The 19,432-nt window shown below is 40.1% G+C and overlaps 1 long non-coding RNA gene across 1 annotated transcript in view; it reads right to left on the bottom strand.

The window, feature by feature from the left end:
- Positions 1–15,139: 15,139 nt before the first annotated feature.
- LOC147995488 (uncharacterized) overlaps positions 15,140–19,432 on the bottom strand; it is a 78,436-nt gene continuing 74,143 nt past the window's right edge. The window contains exons 7-8 of the long non-coding RNA XR_015683539.1: positions 18,263–18,380; positions 15,140–15,670 (exon numbers count right to left, since the gene is read on the bottom strand). This is a non-coding gene — a long non-coding RNA (uncharacterized LOC147995488). The remainder of the gene's footprint in view (positions 15,671–18,262; positions 18,381–19,432) is intronic.

The following is a 19,432-nucleotide window of genomic DNA, read 5'->3' as shown; positions in this document are numbered from 1 at the left end:
TGCAGGTAGACAGTCTTAAGAGGTTACAATTCTATCAGCATGCTTGAATAAGCCCTGGAAGTCTTGCACTGATCCTAGCCTTAAGGCCCGATGAAAAACATCCCAAGTTTAAATTTGCTAATGAAGCATTATTTGTGGTGTTGATTTGATGTTTTAAACCAAGTAGGAGCCGTTTGATCTGAGGCGTTGCAGGAGAGCATTGTTAGACATCGCTGTGAGCATGAAAAGATTTACTGCAGTTCTCTGCTGCTGCCGCGCTGCCCTTGTCTCCCTAACTGTGAATTCGCTTGTCTTGGAAATGAGCTCTGTGTCTGCTGCACTTGTCTTCTGTTGCACCTGTTTGTGACAAGAATGGGGCTTGAATAACCTGGTAGTTAGGGGACTTCGGCAGATAATCAATCCTGCCTACTTAGTCTCAGGATGGATAAATACTGCAGCAGCTGGAGCGTCATCTGATACTAGCGCTGAATGAGGTTGGATTAACTGCATTGGGTCAGGAGGGGCTGCGCTTAGGAGCTCCGGAGGGCTGAGCCCTGGTTTGATGTGAACAGTTACTCATCTAAGAGTAAAGGTGACAAGGCAAGAGAACTGGTTCTCTTTCAGACTACCTCCCCTTGTGTCCTGCTGTAGGAACTAGTTAAAACAGCACACCCAGACCGCACACTGCAGAACTTGCAGGACGAGTAGCTCAGTGAGGCTACCGCAGCGGTGTGAGATTGGCAGGAAATTTTCACACAATTAAACCAGAGATGATGCCACAACAGAGTGCACCTCGTTTAAAAAGACAGAGGGATTTTAAAAGTTGGAGGTAAATGCTGCACGCGTGAGTCTTTGCCTTCCTATATGCCCTTGGCAAGCAAGGGGCTCAATGGAGTTAAAGGCTTAATGGCTCTGTAAACCGTCTCCATCATCTCAAAGGGCAGAGTAGAAAGTTCCCTGTCATTTGCTTGGTGTTTTCAAATGAACTCTGGTATAAGACAGGCTAACTACAGGATGTACTCCGGGTAGATCCTTGAAAACTGCCTTACATTCCGTGCACCGTTGAATTAAAAGAATGAAATTGAGTGTTTTGGGAATCGATTTCCCTGGGTGCCATTTTCACACTGCCGAGTATGATGAACCAGGGCGTGTTGATCACTTATGATTGGCTGAATTTGTGCTGTATTTAATTGATTGAAGATGTACACATTTCCCCAAATCACTTGAAGAGACAGTTACAGCTCCCTGAAGGCCTGATTTTATATTACTGATGTCAATAGCAATGATCCCCACAGATGCAGCTTGGCTTAGCAGCCCCAACAAAATCAAGGTTACTGAGTCTGGCAGAAATAAAATGTTATAAATAAGGAATACATACAGAATAATATTTATTTTATTTGCTTGGATGTCTTCAATTTAGGGTGTTGTGTGTGTAATATTTATTATATTTAGAGAATCACTTCTCAAATAACATGGTTATTCCTCAATGTTATCTCCATTGCTATTATAAAATGGATTTACTTTTTTGTTCTTTTGTTTGTTTGGTTGGTTGTCTTTTGTTTTTTTTTTTTTACAAACTTTTTTTTTTTTTATTAACTTGAGTATTTCTTATATACATTTCGAGTGTTATTCCCTTTCCCGGTTTCCGGGCAAACATCCCCCTCCCCCCTCCCCTTCCTTATGGGTGTTCCCCTCCCAACCCTCCCCCCATTGCCGCCCTCCCCCCATAGACTAGTTCACTGGGGGTTCAGTCTTAGCGGGACCCAGGGCTTCCCCTTCCACTGGTGCTATGTTTTTGTTTTTTTTTTTTTTTTTACAAACTTTAAAACCTACAAGTTTCTTCCTTTTTAGATGTTTTGAAATTTGAATTATGTCTAAATTACTTTGGGGCTCACCATTTCTATGATTATATTCTTTTGTGTGAATTAACATTAAACACTCTATGTTAAAAGGCAAGATTCGAGTTTAAATACCTACACTCTTAGACCAATATTTGCCATTTCCCATCAAATGTTAGATAGTGGTTCTCAGTGGTCTGAGAGTGCCAGCTCCATCAGCATCTAAATGGAGCATTTAGAAATGCAGATCTTCAGGCCTCAAGGCAGACACACTTAGTAGAACTTCCCTAAGTAGGTTCTAGAAATACGTGTTCTTATAACCTCCAGACAGTTGTGAGATGTGTGAAGATCCCGTACATGGGCCAGTAATTTGGTCAGATATGAAAATGGTTTTCGTACGATATCTGAATATGTGTTACATAATTAAATTCTCTGTTTCTCCTTGCCTGATCTAACTAACATTAGCCATGGCCTGACGCTGACCTATGCTGTGTTTTAAAGGTGTGTGCAGTTATGTACTGAATCTGAAGTAGAACGTGTTCACAGCAATATTCGCTTTTCAGCAGTTTTGTGTAGAATACTGGCTCTTTGAGGCTAAACGGCATGACGGAAATGCACTAGAGGACCCACCTCTCCTGTTTGCTCAGTGTGACTTGGCCCCCTTTGATGCTCAATTTCCCTCTGTTAAGTAAGTGATCGTTCTGACACAAGATTGAGGCTGTGCCTAATTGGGTGTCTTAGTCGGGGTTTGAATTCCTGCACAAAACATCGTGACCAAGAAGCAAGTTGGGGAGTAAAGGGTTTATTCAGCTTACACTTCCACATTGCTGCTCATCACCAAAGGAAGTCAGGACTGGAACTCACACAGGGCAGGAACATGGAGGCAGGAGCTGATGCAGAGGCCATGGAGGGATGCTGCTTTCTGGCTTGCTTCCCCAGGCTTGTTCAGCTTGCTTTCCTATGGAACCCAAGACTACCAGCCCAGGGATGGCACCACCCACAATGCACCTGCACCTCCACCCCCGGCCCCTTGATCACTAATTGGGAAAATGCCATACAGCTGGATCTCATGGAGGCATTTCCTCAAGGGAGGCTCCTTTCCCTGTGATTAATTCCAGCTTGTATCAAGTTGACACATAAAACCAGCCATGATATTGGGCGTTTGGGCCAGGAATTCTTAGCGACGGGTCTATCTTGTGCATATCAGGATTCTACCACTATACTGACCTATACTGGTGTGCTGGTAGAGACTAACAAACATCCTCTAAAGGCAAAACTCTTCCCGCATGCCAATTTAAGTTCAACCAATTTAGATTATCTTTCCCATCTTAGATTATCTATCTATGAACAATTACAGTAAACAAGACAACTGTGTTGCTTCTCCTACCGGTAAGTTAAACTGACACAGAAATAAATATTTGCCTGTTGCATGAAGGATTAAATAAGAATCTCCTGCTACCACTGGCAGGGCTCAGGCGAACAGGCTGGCCTGGCCTGTTCTCAGCCCAGCAGAATCTCTGACCCCAAGCTCCGAAATCTCTCCACCTGGTTCCTTAAATTCCCATGGCTTTGGGGGTGCACCTCTCACAAACCCACTCTCCATCCCCCTATCTGTCTCTCTGGAACCCCATGTGAAGGAAAACACCACACAAAACCTAGTTTGGAATCAACAGGTAATACATTTGCTGGGAGCAGCAACTAGCATCCTAATTTGTGAGCCATTCTAAGTTATAAATCCTCCAGTAGTGCAACCCGGCAGGCCCTCCACCCGCACCCGGGGTCTCCCCTACCTACATTGTGTCCTCCATCAACTCACGGGTCTTAAAAGATCTTTCTTTTGTCTCTCCTTTTCCTCTCTCTGACCTGGAAGTCCCGCCTACCCCTCGCCCAGTGATTGGTCCCCTGAAATTTTTATTCATTAGGAGAAGGTTCTAACACATATGCCCACATATGTAATACGGTAAACTTAGATACCATCATATTCACAAATGTGGGGGTGTAATTCAATCAAGTATCCACAGACTGGAAATCTAAACTCTTTCTGCCACTTTCCAGGGAACTAGTTCTCCATCATCGTCTTTGTTCTGAAGTCTTGTTTTATGGACCGCCCTATTCTCCCAGATGGCCTAGACTCCTTCTACTATGAGCTTATACCAAATATTTAGCTAAGCTAATGACTTTTAGATTTAATAGATTTCACTGAAGATAGGGATTTATATTCACATTTTTTCTGGACCTCAAATCCACCTTGCCATCCCCGGGGAACTGCAGAGTTCCTCTAGTTTCCTCCTGTGCATATGGTAGGCTACCTTTCCTTGGTTTTTTATACAGATGTAGACACACAAACCATTTTAGAACACAGGCGATCAAGGACCTCCATTTAGGACTATGTGCCCAGAAGGAAATAGATGGAATATGTTATATTATAGAGCTGGAAAAAAATGTTATACTCACGATCATCTTTGCATCCAAGTTATATTGACTCTCATGGCCTTTCAAATTATGCATGGTCTATGTTAGAGCCTCAGAAAGTTGAGTGATATTTTCCCATAAATTATTATCTTGAAAAACTTAGCAACACAATCCAGACATTTTCTGGAGTGAATGTGTGTGGTACAAACATACAAACTTTACAAAAACCCAAATACACACATACATGCACACTATACATAAGCACATCTAATCATAAACACATGTATGCACATATATACAAGGACACACACACACACACACACACACACACACACACTTTCTCTATGTCTAAGAGTTGGGTATCCTGTTCTACAAGTATAAGCTGTTTTTTTTTTCCAGAAATATCAGTGAACTCAGGAATCTAGTCAAAGATGTAGTAGCTCTATTTCTATCAAGCAAAATTATTAGCCGATAGGTGTAATATTTTATCCACATTTGTAAGTAAATTCACACATTATATGCTCTGAGAACCACAGAAGTATAAAAAGGTAGGTTCTCCTGATGCTATCATTTTTGAGAAAGAAAATAAAATCAAGATCCCAAGGTACCAAACCTACTTCTCTCTCTTCTGTCCTACAGGACAAGACACAACAATAGTGTGAGTTAAAGTAGACTCCTCACATGATCCAGTAATCCTAGGAATAGAGCTAAAGAAACGGAATTTGGTATTTGGTTTTTGTTTGGCCCCTTCTGTGTTTTTCATAGTAGTCACTGTATGGTTCCACTTAGGCATTCACCAATGGGAATTTATCAGAAGCAAGAGTCTGAGGCTGAGTCCTGCTTCTTCCTTGTGGCCTGGGGCTGGACGTCTGACCTTCTGTAATACAGTGACACTATACTCTTCCCTGAGTTATTTTATTTAATATTTTAATATCTACAAGTAAAAACAAAAGAAATAAGACATCCAAAGGGTGCCCACCTTCTGTTGAAACTGTCCTGTGTGGGAACATATGAGTAGAACAGGTGTTAATCTTCCATATGACATTTCCTAAAAATAGTATCATGGTCTTGTAATGTTGGAAAACAAGAACACAGCGCTAACAGTAAAGGAGCTCTGGTTTCCAGCGCCCACCTTCTAGTGAAATTGTTAGAAATAACTATGTATTAATCAGTACAGCTAGGACAGAAAAGGTATTGGTTTGTCCTTCCAACTTACTAAACATTGCCCCCCTAGCAGCCAACCCTCTCCCATCAATAAAACTTCTGAACTGTGATTTAAGAACAATTTAGCCATTCAGAAGAATGCCTTTTTTATAGCATTGCCCTGTCTGGAAATAGAAATCTCCTTCTCACTGTTAGAAAGGAACAATACAGTACTTGGTATTACCTTCTCAGCACGGTTTTCCTGATTTCCACGTGAACATGGATCCAGTTTTCTGTCTTTGTCACATGCTCTGGGTCCATGGGATCTGGACCGCAGCTCTCCTGCCCAACTCTAGCCCAGGGCTTGGATCTGACCCTTTTTCTGTGTATACATACTGTCACCTGGTTCTACCAAAAGCCTCAGGTAAACTTACAAGCAAAATCAGCCCTGGCCTCAACGTCCCCTCCCAGAAAACAAAACAAAACAAAACGGTGTGAAGGGGTTAGTGCTGGAGTCTTAAATGGTGCCACACCTTCAGAGGGACGCTGATTGGAATCTACCAGTGTTTAAAAACGGGTGTATTTCCTGAGAATGTACGTTAGAGAAAATTTCATATAGTGGAAAGGTGCTTTTGAGTTGAATAACAAGGAAATAAACTAGGTCATTTAAACCAAACAAGTTATGCAGCTATATATAGTGCATGGTATCATTATTGAATAAGCACATTTCATATACTTGAATATATACAGGAAGTTCCAGAAAATAAATTGTTTACATCTACTGCCCATGTAGAGTCTGCTTAGGCAAAGAGAACATGGAATGCTAGCTTCTCTCTGTGTAATTAATTTATTTTTACCTCATATATTATATCCAGTTCACAGTTTACCCTGTCTCCTCTCCACCCAGTCCTTCTCCTGAACCTCCTTGTCTGTCCCCCACCTCATCCAGTCCTCCTCCATTTCCCTTCGGAAAAGGGCAGGCTTCACAGGGAGATCAAACATGGCAGATCAAGTTGCAACAAGACTAAGTTCCTTGTCTTGTATTTAGGCTGGACAAAGTGACTCAGTGGAAAAAAAGGGGGATCCCAAGCAGGCCAAAAGAGTCAGAGACACTCGCTGTTCCCATTGTTACAAGTACCACAGAAGACTAAGCTACAAAACCATCATAACATCTATACAAAGGGCATAGGTCAGTCCATGCAGGCTCACTGGCTGTGGATTCAGTCTCTGTGAGCCTCTATTAATCCAGGTTAGTTGATTCTGTAGGTTTCCCTGTGGTGTCCTTGACCCCTGTCCTACAATCCCCCCTCCTTCCCAGGATTCCCCTAGCTCCACCTAATGTTGAGCTGTGGGTCTCCCCATCTGTTTGCATCAGTTACTGAATGAAGCCTCTCTCATGCTGCTGCTGCTAGGCTCCTATCTACACGTATAGCAGAATATCATTAGGAATCATTCTATTGACTTATTATTTTCAATAGTATTTGGTTCTATCCTAGGTGTCTGTAATATCCAGCCTCTGGGTCCTGACCCTCCAGCCAGTATCAACCCTGGGCTCCCTCCTCCATGGGTCTCAAGCTGAACCAGTCATTGGTTGGTCACTCCTCCAATTTCTGCATCACCACAGTACAGTACATCTTGTAGGCAGGAAAAAAATGTAGATTGAAGGTGTTGAGGCTAGGTTGGTGTCTCAGTCCCTCCAGGAGATATCTTCCCAATTACAGAAGATGTCTAGTTCAGGCTCTATATGCCCACTTTCTAGGATCCTTTGCTAGGTCACCCTTATAGATTGCTGGGATTTTTCCATTGTTCTAGGTTTCTCCATCACTCCCAAAATTTCCTTCCCCTCATTCCAGTTGTCTTTCCAATTCTCTCTGTCTCTCTGTCTCTCTCTGTTTCTGTCTCTGTCCCCGCCTCCATGTCCCCTTCTCCCATATGACCCCTCTTGTCCCTACCCCTACCCATCCTAGTGTATCCACAATATATATTCTATTTATCTTCCAAGGGAGATTCATGTGTCCCCCCCTGTCCTAGTTAGGGATTTACTGCTGTGAACAAACACCATGACCAAGGCAAGCCTTATAAAGGACAACATATATTTGGGGCTGGCTTACAGATTCTGAGGTTCAGTCCAACATAATCAAGGCAGGAGCATGGCAGCATCTAGACACACACAGTGCAGACAGAGCAGAGAGTTCTACATCTTCATCTGAAGGCTGCCAGCAGAATACTGACTTCCTGGCAGCTAGGATGAGGGTCTTACAGCCCACACCCACAGTGACACACTCACTCCAACAAGAACACACCTACTTCAACATGGCCACAGCTCCTAACAGTGCCACTCCCTGGGCCAAGCATATTCAAACCATGACAACCCCCTTGAGCACTCCTTGTTAGTTAGGCTCTCTGAGTCTGTGGATTGTAGCATTGTTATCCTTTACGTTAAAGTGAATATACACTTACGAGTGAATACATGCCATGTTTGTCTTTCTGGGTCTCACTATGGATGATTTTTTTTCTTAGATTCATTCATTTGCCTGCAAATTTCATGGTAAAGCTGCTATAAACATAGTTGAACGGTATCCTTGTGGTAGGATGGGCTGTTCTTTGGGCATATGCTCAGGAGTGGTATAGCTGGGTCTTAAGAGGCTTCAAGACAAGGTAGCTCTAAATGTCCTGGACATATCTCTGTAGACCAGGCTGGCCTCACACTCAGAGATCTGCCTGCCTCTACCTCCAAGTGCTGGATTAAAGGTGTGCACCACATCACTGGGCTGTACCCCATTTTTAAATTGGATCATTTGGTTTGTTGATGTCTAGTTTCTTGAGGTTTTTTGTTTGATTTTTACACATTTTAGAAGTCAGCTCTCTGTTGGATGTGGAGTCAATGAATATATTTTCCCATTCTGTTCCCTGACATTTTGTCCTTTTGATGGTGACCTTTGCCTTACAGAAGTTTTTCAGTTTTACGAGGAACAATTTATTACATGTCCATCTTAGAGCCTGCATTATTGATGTTTTGTTCAGAAAGTTGTCTTCTTGCCAACGCATTCAAGGCTGGTCCTTCCTTTCTTTTCTATCAAGTTTGATGCATATGTTTGATGTTAGTTTCTTTGATCCACCTGGACTTGAGTTTTGTGCAGGGTGATATAAAGCGATCTATTTGCAGTCTTCTACTTGCCAACATTGAGTTAGACCAGCACCATTTGTTGAAGATGCTTTCTTTTTCCATTGTATAATTCTGGCTTCTTTATCAAAAATCAGGTGTCCATAGGTGTGTGGATTTACAACTGGGTCTTTGATTCGATTTCATTTATCAAGCTGCCTGTGTTTGGGCCTATAGCATGTGTTTTTATTATAATAGGTCTCTAGAAGAGCTTGGAACCAGTGATGTGGATACTTTAGAATGTTCTTTTATTGTACAGAATTTTTTTTTTGGTTTTCCATATGAAGTTGAGAATTGTTCTTTCAAGATCTGAAAAGAAAAGAATTTTTTAGAATTTTGATAGGGTTTGCATTGAATCTATAGATTGCTTTTATTATGTTAATCTCGTCTATCCATAAGTGTAAGAGATCTTTTTATCTTCTGACATCTTCAATTTCTTTCTTCAAAGACTTAAAGTTTTTATCATATAAGCTTTTCAATTGCTTACTTACAGTTACCCCAATATATTTTATCTCTATGTACTGTGAAGTGTGTTGCTTCCATGATTTCTTTCTCAACCCATTTGTTGTTTGTAGGGCTACTGATTTTTTTTCAGTTCATCTTGTTCATCTTGCTGCTTTGATGAAGGTATTTACCACCTGTAGGAGTCTTCTGGTAAAATTTTATGGGTTGTTTGTGTATGCTATCCTATCATCTGAAAATAATGATACATTGCCTATTCCTTTCCAATTTGTATTCACTTTGCTCTTCTTTTGTTGTCTTATTGCTCTGACTAGAACATCAAGTACTGTATTTAAGAGATATGGTGAGAGTGGACAGTGTTGTCTTGTCTCAAATTTTCATGAAATTACTTTGAGTTTCTTTCCATTTGATGTTGGCTATCAACCTGCTATATATTGTTATGTTTAGGTAAGTCTCTTTAATTCCTAATCTTTCTAAAACTCTTATCATAAAGGGGTGTTGTGTTTTATCAAAGACTTTTTCAGTATCTAATGAGATTATCATGTGGGTTTTTTCTTTTAGTTTATTTTATGATGAATTACATTGGCAGATTTTCATATAGGATGACCTCTACTTTATCATGGTGAAAAAAAATGTTGATGTGTACTTGGATTCAGTTTGTGGGTATTTTATTGAGTATTTTTGTATCAATGTTCATAAGGAAAATTGGTCTGTAATTCTCTTTCTTTGTTGAGACTTTTTTGTGGCTTGGGTAACAGGGTGACTATGGCCTCATTAAATGATTTTGCCAATATTCCTTCTCTTTCTATTTTGTGGAATAATTGGTATTAGTTCTTGTTTGAACATCTAGTAGAAGTCTGTGTTTAAAATCTGTCTGGTTGTGGATTGTTTTTTGAGGGAGTTGGGGAGACTACTCTAATGCTTCTTTGTGATTCCTTCCTTTCAGGTTATAGGTCTATTTTAATTATTTATTTGATCTTGGTAAGTGGTGTCTATTGAGAAAGTTGTCCATTTATTTTAGGGTTTCTAATTTTGTGGAGTAAGTTTTTGAAATATGATCTACTGTTTCTTTGTATTTCCTTGGTGCCTGTTATTATGTCTCCCTTTCCAGCAAAAGAAAAGATTCTGCTAGTTTGGACATTTTTCTCTCTGCCTTTTAGTTGTTTTGGATAACAGCTTATCTATCTTCTTGGTTTTCTCAAAGAACTAACCTTTTGTTTTATTAAATTCTTTGTACTGTTCTCTTTGTTTCTATTTTACTGATTTCAGCCCCATTTGATGATTTTCTGCCATCTACCCCTCTTGGGGATGTTTGTTTCTTTTGTTCTAGAGTGTTCAGGTGTGCTGTTCAGTTGCTAGTATTAAGTCAAATTTCTTTATGAAAGTCCTTAGTGCTGTGAACTTTCCTCTTTGCACTGCCTTCATTATGTGCCATAAGTTTGTGTATGTTGTGCAATCATTTTTATTGGATTCTAAGCAGTCTTTAATGTATTTCGTTATTTCTGTCTTGACCCAGTAGTCTTTCAATAGAAAGTTGTTCACTTTCCATAAGGTTTTAGGCTTTCTGTTGTTTCTGTTGTTAAAGCCCAACTTTAACCCATGGTGGTCTGATAAGAAGCAAGGAGTTGTTCCAGTTTTCTTGTATCTGTTGAGATTTGTTTTATAACAGAGTATGTGGTCAATTTTGAAAAAAGTTCCAGAGGTTACTGAAAAGAATGCATATTGTTTTATGTTTGAGTGAAATTTTCCATAGATATCTGTTAAGCCTATTTGAATAATATCACATTAGCTCCATTATTTTTCTGTTCAGTTTTTGTCTGGATGACCCGATGTCTCCCACTATAAATGTATGTGTTTTGATTTCTGATTTCAGGTTTAATAATGTTTCTTTTACAAATGTGGGTTCCCTTGCTTTTGGAGCTTAGATGTTCAGAGTTGAGACATCATCTTGGTAGGCGTTTCCTTTGATGAGTATGAAGTGTCCTTCATCTCCTTTGATTAATTTTGTTTTGAAGTCTATTTGTTCTAGATTACAGCAGCTACCCCAGCTTGCTTCTTGGATCCATTTGCTTGGAAAAATTTTTCCAACCCTCAACTCTTAGATAATGTCGAGCTTTGATGATGAGGTGTGCTTCTTATATGCAACAGAAGGATGATCCTGTTTTGATATCCATTCTGTTAACTTGTGTCCTTTTATTGGAGAATTGAGTTCACTGATATCAAGAGATACTAATGATTAATAATTGTTACTTTTTATTATTAAGTTGTTTATGGTAGTGCTAGTGTGTGTGTGTGCATGTGCATGTGCATGTGTGTTTCTCTTCTTTTTTTCTGGTACAAGATTATTTATTTCTTCATGGGTGTAGTTAACCTCCTAGGGTTGGAGTCTTCCATTTGTACCTCTATAGGGCTGGGTTTATGGGTAGTTATTGTTTAAATATGACTTTGTCATGGAGTATTTTGTTTTCTCCAACTATGATTATTAAACGTTTTGCTGGGTGTACTAGTCTAGGCTGGCACCCATGGTCTCCTCGAGTCTGTAAGGCATCTGTCCAGGCCTTTCTGGCTCTTATGGTGTCTTTGAGAAATTAAATATAATCCTAATAATTCTGTCTTTGTATGTTATTTGGCTTTTTCCCTTGCAGCTTTTAATAATTTCCTTTTTCTGTGTGTTCTGTGTTTTAATTATTAGTTGACTTGGGACTTTCTTTTCCAATTCAATTTATTTGGTATTTTAAAGATTCTTCTGTCCATATAGACATGTCCTCCTTAAGGTTAGGAAATTTTTCCTCTATGATTTTGTTAAAAGTATTTTTGGGCCTTTGTGATGGGTGATGAGCAGTGTGGATGATGAAACACAGAAGAATGTCTGCAGAGTGTTCCTTAGGGATCCAAACCAAAGGCATAGGAGGTTTCCAAGTCCGGATGAGGCTCTTCCTTGTTCTCCTTGGCCTGGCCTGCACCAGCGCTCTGGGTGTTGACTGGAGTAGGGACAAGTGTAAGAAGTGAGGGCTGGCAATAGGGTTGTAGTGTCAGTGGCTTGTGTCTTTGGGCTCCACATCCAGGTAGTGAGAGGGTTCAGATAGCAGATGGGGCCCTTCCCTGTTCTGGCTGGCATGACCTGTACCTGAGCAGTGAATAGAAATGTTATTTTTCTCTTAAAGAGCCACCATGGTGATCCGATCTCCAAAGTGTTCCTACAAGAAAAAATTAGGCAATAAAGTTTCTGGATTGGAGTAGGAGTGCCCAGGGAATGATGAGAAGGAACAAATTGTTGAATTGCATGTTCTTGGTATAGATAAATTGATAGTTTATAAACATCAGGTAACATGGAGCATGAAATCAGAAAGGAGAAGAAAGGAAACTGGAAAGAAGAGGGTGGAGAAGAGTAGATCAGTAAGGGGGAAGCAAGTAAGAGGAAAGATTTGTTCTAACTCACACACGCACAGACACACACACATTATACATATATATAAATATATGTATATATATAAATGTATGTGTATATATATAAAGAGAGAGAGATGTGTATATATAATGTCATAATAAAAACATTACTTTGCATACCAAATTAAAATTTAATTAAAAATAAATGTGCTTAGGAGAGGTGTGAAAGTACTGGCTAATGTTGTGGGGTATTCACCAGAGAACACTGCATGGACATAGATTTAAAGCAATAGAAAGTCTTCATTAGCTGGCTAGAGACTACACTAGGTGTTCATGTACAGTCCTGAGTCTTTCTCAGAGTCAGTTTTCTTTTTTCTTTTTTATCTTTATTAACTTGAGTATTTCTTATTTACATTTTGATTGTTATTCCCCTTCCCGCTTTCCAGGCCAACATACCCCTAACTCCTCCCTCTCCCCTCCTATATGGGTGTTCCCCTCCCCATCCTCCCCCCATTGCCACCCTCCCACCAACAGTCTAGTTCACTGGGGGTTCAGTCTTGGCAGGACCAAGGGCTTCCCCTTCCACTGGTGCCCTTACCAGGCTATTCATTGCTACCTATGAGGTTGGAGCCCAGGGTCAGTCCATGTACAGTCTTTGGGTAGTGGCTTAGTCCCTGGAAGCTCTGGTTGGTTGGCATTGTTGTTCATATGGGGTCTCGAGCCCCTTCAAGCTCTTTAAGTCCTTTCTCTGATTCCTTCAATGGGGGCCCCGTTCTCAGCTCAGGGGTTTGCTGCTGGCATTCGCCTATGTATTTGCTGTGTTCTGGCTGTGTCTCTCAGGAGAGATCTACATCCGGTTCCTGTCAGCCTGCACTTCTTTGCTTCATCCATCTTATCTAATTGGGTGACTGTATATGTATGGGCCACATGTGGGGCAGGCTCAGAGTCAGTTTTCAAGCACAGAGCCACCTCTTGAATTGACACACCTCTGTTAGTAAGAACAGTTAGCCAAAAGCAGAACTATAGAAGCCAAAAAGCAAGGGTAGTGGGGTTGGGGATTTAGCTCAGTGGTAGAGCGCTTGCCTAGCAAGCACAAGGCCCTGGGTTTGGTCCCCAGCTCCGAAAAAAAAAAAAAAAGAAAAGAAAAAGGCAAGGGTGATGCATTCAGGGACTGTCCTACAACTGTGAATTGATGGGTCACATCTTTGTCTTTGTTGTGACTGGTGGTACTGTCCATGTGCTGAGTTTTTAAAGCCTAAAGTGGCTTTTAGAGTTTTTAGAGTTCTTAATCGGTAGGTCATGATCCCTTGGTGGGAAGCAAATGATGCTGGCACAGGGAATGTCTAAGACTATTCTGCATATCAGATATTTACACTACAATTCATAAAACTGTGATTAGCAAAATCACAGTTATGATGTAGCAACAGAAATAATTTTATGGTTGGGGTCACTACAACATGAGGTGATATTAAAGGATCGCAGCAGCAGTCGGGAATGGAACTTGCATCATGACATCAATTATGTTAAAGTCTCCAGGACCTGTTAAACAGTAGTATACAGCACCACTTTTAAACCACAGTGTCTACTGGAATCACAGGGGGCATCTTGTCAAAACGTACTTTCAGACCTGGCAGATCGTGGGACAAAAGAAATGGACCAAAATTTCAACAAGCCCCTCAAAAATGGAGATGCTGTTTTCCCACTGCCGCGCTCTGAGAAGCAAGGCTTGAAAGCTTACAAAGTTCTGTGTTCTCATGTAATCTGTGTCTTCACAAAAATCCAACAGAGCCAGATAGCATGTGCCCTTTCAAAAATGTCCTGAGGAAAAGGGAAACACAGCATGGAACGTGATGTTTGAAACATTGTCAGAACACCCTCATTGTTGACCTCTCATGCCCAGAAGTTCTTCTCTTATAGTTTTCTTATTTTCAATCACCGTAGACTTGTGGATACTAAGGGACCAACAGACTAAGAGGTACTTTTCCCCCCTGAATGCTTCTCTGGAATTTAGTTGATGTGTTTACTTGGCCAGAAACTCATGTCCTTTCATATGCTATTGGAGATTTGAGACACAAAGCTAAGTAAGAAGAGTTGTCATTTGCTACTCTGCTTTCTGGCCATATGCCTCACATCACATTTGACAGAACTGTGGCTGCTGCTGTGCCTTGTACCTCAAAACCCCCTTTGCCTGGGCACATGTAGAAACGTGCTTTGTCCATGGTATCTAAGTAAGTGCGATGTGATGTACCCCAGACCAGGAAGAACAGATTCATCATCCCAGAGACTTGACAATAGCATACCAATAATGTGATACCACAAAGAGACTTATATAAAACAAGAATCTCACTTTGAAGATAGGTCGTTATTTTCCAAACTACATTTTATCTCCTCCTTGGCCAAATTTCTGAATTTTGGTTTTCTAATCTATAAAATGATGATTATAATATCAAAGTCATGAATTTGCTGTGAGTGTTCAAATACCCAGCATATATAAAAATCATATGAAATCATTATAAAATTTGACCTGAAAAGAAATGCTTAAATATCAATACATTTTTTTCTGAGAACTTATCTTACTACAGGATGGTACCAAGTATCAAGGTGCTAAGTAGAATCATTTATCATAGAGATTTTAACTCTATGAATTATGTTAAACTATGAATTAGTTTTATAGTATTTAAAATTTTCCATTAAAATTAGAACATGACTCCCTTTCTCCCTCTCCAACTCTTCCCATGAACCGCTCTTTGTTCTCATTCAAATTTTTGTTCTTTAATATCTAGGTAGGTAGGTAGGTAGATAGATAGATAGATAGATAGATAGATAGATAGATAGATAGATAGATAGATAGACATGATAGATAGTATTCATGTATACATAAAAACACAGCATTCAATGTGATATTTGAAACACTCTATATAATGTTCAGTCTATATAATGTTACCTGTATGCATATTATGCCAGGGCTGACCACTTTGTAGCAGATAACAATTGGGGAGCTCTTCCCCAGGAAAAACCACTTCTCCAGCTCTCATAATTTCCCTATTTTCCATGGTTCATCCTCTAGAGTGAGTCCTGTTATCCTCCCCAGATCCATGTTCATTTGGTCATTGGTGTTGTCATTGTTCAGACCTTCCTTAGGCAGCCACGTTGGTGACACTTTACAGGTGTAACCTTCGTGACATTTCTAGGAGACTCAGTCTCACAGAAAGCTTGCTGGTGCTCTCTTCTTCAGCAATGATAGCTGAGCCATGTGAAATAAGATGGCACTTAACTCTAATGACACCTGCACACAGTGTGACGACACATGAAAAGAAAAAGATGTCACGGATAAGCCTTCAGCAGAATAGGGATTACACTTTTGCTTATACAATAGGAATTACATATTTGCTTATACTGAGTTATGGAAAAGTTCAGTTTTATTTTGTAAAACTCAGTTCCCACAAATATCACCAATTTTCCTTAATATCAAAAAATAATCTGTAAACTTAAAGCTAGCTAGATCTCTTGCACATACAGTAAGTCCTGTGATTGATTTTTAAATATAGTCAAGATTTGAAATCTAATAAGTAATTGATATTTTTGTCACAGTTTTAGGAGGTAGGAGGAAGGTTGCTGAACGACAGAGATGAGGAAAGAACCCAGGCAATATATTTAAGTGGCGTGCTAATGTAAGATTATTTGTAAGTGCAGAATAGAATCCAGCATAGTAACCAACTTCCTTATGTATCTCCAAGTATCTTCTTTGTTTCTTGTTATAGTTTCATTCTCTCTTCATCCTCTGTTAGAGTGGATCTGAACAAATTAAATGAAATACTGTAATATACCTAGATCTTGCCTCTGAAGCCAAGGTCTAGCGGTTGATCTTTCGCCAAAGGGATATATGATGTAGGCATGGGCCAAATAGCATTTTATTATCCAGTCCTTATTACATGCCTTCAGTCCCGGCTATTAGAGAGGCAAGACAGAAGGACCATTTAGGCCCAGGGCTTTGAAGGTAGACCAGACAAGATAATGACTCTGTCTCCAAACAAAGTTTGTTTTCCTATAAGATTATGACTTATTAACTAAAGAAACATAAAATATGATTTTTCTTCAATTTTACTGCAGATTTTAATGAAAATTTAACCTTAGAACAATTTTCTTCCTGGTGTTTCCTTGGACCTAATAAAAGTCATGAATGTCATTGAGTTTGAGAACTTTGCGATCAATCTTTAAGAACTGTATGTTTAGCTGGACACAAGGATGATAACTGTTTTTAATCTTTGCTAAAACCAATATTGGTTTAGCCCTTCACCTTATTAAAATTCACTTTACATCAGATTGCGACCCTCCTCCCTCCTCTCTTCTCAGGCCTACCCCCACATACTGCTCCCCTCAGTGTCACCTCACCTTCTCCTCAGAGAAGAGAAAACCTCCATGGGTACCAACCCACCATGGCACATCAAATCACAGCAGGTCTAAATATATTTTCTCCCACTGAGGCCAAACAAGGCAGCCCAGCTAGGGGAATGGCATCAAAGGCAAGAAACAGAGTCAGAGACGGCCCCCACTCCAATTTTGAGAGCACCTACATGAAGATCCAGTTGTACATCTGCTACAAATGTGTAGGGGGCCTAGGTCCAGCTACTGTATGCTCTTTGGTTGGTGGTTTAGTCTCTGGGAGCCCCCATGGGCACAAGTTAGTTGCCTCTGTAGGGCTTCTTGTGGTGTCCTTGACCCCTCTTGACTCCCGCAACCTGTCCCCCTACCCTTTCCCCAAGTCTCTCAGAGCTCTACTTCATATCTGGCTGAGGGTCTCTATCTGTTTCCATCGGCTGCTGGATGAAGCCTCTCAGAAGACAGTTATGCTAGTGTCTTGTCTGCAAGCATAGCAGTATATCACCAATAGTGTCAAGAGTTGGCTCTCCCATGGGGTTGGTCTCAAGTTGGGACAGTTATGGTTAGTTTGTCCCTGAATCTCTGCCCCATCGTGATCCCTGCACATCTTATAGGTAGGACAAATTTGGGATCAAAGGTTTTGGGGATAGGTTGGTGTTCCCACCACTGGAAGCCCCCATCTGGTCCATCACCTTTTTAAACAGTAACTTCTATTATATCCTCCATTACATTCATGTCTGTCAAACATGAATGAAAATCAATCATGGTGTATCTAGAAATCCTCCACTCACTCCTATTTCACTTCTTATGTGCCGATGTTGCTCAATATTCATTTTCTTCATAGTTAAACAGGGAAGAAATTTGAATGAACTTTTACCATCCCAAACTGTCTTTGTAACCTTGAACAAGACATACTACCCTTCTGGATGTCACACTTCTAATTATCCAAACTAATAAGCATCTTCTGGATGTCTGAGAAAACGTTCTCGCTCCACGATTCCTCAATGATTATCAAAACATGTATTCAAGCAGTAGTTGTCACAATGCATGACAATTGACATTCTAAAATTTAAATTAAGAAAGGATTTTTTTCCTATCAGGAGATTTTCTGAATTTCAGTGTGGAATTTTAATGCTTTCTGGTCTTGAGAAAATCTGAATAGTTCAAGATGCTAATCACAAGAGACCCTCTTACTCATCTTAAAACTAACAGGTAGAGAGACTTAGGTTAGCTTTTCCACTTGAATCCCACATTTACTCTTTGTTATCCACATTCTACCACCAGAGGTAACGTCTCATTGTAATCTCCCTTCTTTGGCCACTAAGCAGCCAATCCTTGCTAGCAATAACAAAACAATAACAATTTGGAATAATAGCAAAACAATGACTGTGTCCTCCTGACCGGGACAGAGCCACAAAAGCAGTGGCAAGACATGTTCTGCTCTCATTTTCTTGTCCTATTACAACCACTCATAGACTAGGCACAGCCCACAGCTTACCTGTCAAGTTCCTGTATCCACCAACTAGGGAAGTGGAGATGGACAAGAAATAGCTCATACATTCTTCTCTTTTCTGAGATGAGATCACATGGGGTCTCCCGGAAATCAGGAAATGACCCTTTCAGTATTTGTTGATGGAAACATGCCAGGGAAGAAAGGAAAAATGAAAACTTTTATTTATTAAGATGCCACAAAAGGTATATGAGCTATAAGATGCTGGCTCCGCTGTAGTTCCTTATGTAGAAGGAAGACACACAGAAATGGGAGACCTTTATCTCAGGTGCAGAGAGACCAGCTCTCTCAGGGGTGTGAGCAGCATAAAGTTTCAGGGTTCTTTTCAGTTTCCAATTATTTTTTGCCTTTTAAAGACGAACATTTTAAATTTTAAATATATGTTTTTAAGGGTATCCTACACTAATTTCTTAAAATCCTGTATTCTTCTTCACATGAGGTCTTAGCAGAAGAATAAGGTAGTTGGTGTTGTTGCCACTCTGATGAATCACTTGTCTGCTACTAAGTGACAAGCTATTCATTAAAAGCACTCTTATGCAATTAATGGGATGTTAACCTTTCTCAGAATCAGTAGGCAAAGAAGCGTTTATTCTTTCACGAGTATTGTTTTCAATGTAATGCATGACCATATTTCATAAAAGAAAACGTAAAATTATTTCATCGTTAACAAAATAAGCCTATTCACTGAGAACACAGGAAAAGCATTAGAAGGAAAAAGGTACTTAACATAGACAGTTGAGACACTGGTACACTTACAAAGTGCAGATGGATGAAGGTTTGTCCAGATGTAGAAGTCATGAGAAAGAGACATACAAACAGGAAGAAGAGGGGTGCATGCATTGAAAATACCCTGACTTTCTCATTGACTAATGTGAAATGAAAACGTCTCAAAGAAAGAGTTTTGATTTGCTTGGCTTGATGGTAAGAATTAAGCCTGGGGAAATGCCTTGATTGGCAGGTACTTTTGAAGTAAATAAATTCAGAGTCAGACACCCTTGATATGACCAATATTTGATATCCTTGGGGCTTGAAGTTCCTTTGCAGTAAATCAACTGGTTTTGAGAACACGGGGATATCAAAAGAGATTGGTACAGAGACTTTAGGGGCTATCTTGTCAATCAGGGAAGTGCCAGATCTTACGAGATACTGGGCCTTGAA

The sequence above is a fragment of the Rattus norvegicus genome, chromosome 3 (genome assembly GCF_021556685.1).
Source record: "Rattus norvegicus strain SHRSP/BbbUtx chromosome 3, alternate assembly SHRSP_T2T, whole genome shotgun sequence".
In the NCBI taxonomy this organism is placed as follows: domain Eukaryota; kingdom Metazoa; phylum Chordata; class Mammalia; order Rodentia; family Muridae; genus Rattus; species Rattus norvegicus.
The sequence above is the reverse complement of the archived record's forward strand: the minus strand, read 5'-3'. Positions and strand labels throughout refer to the sequence as shown.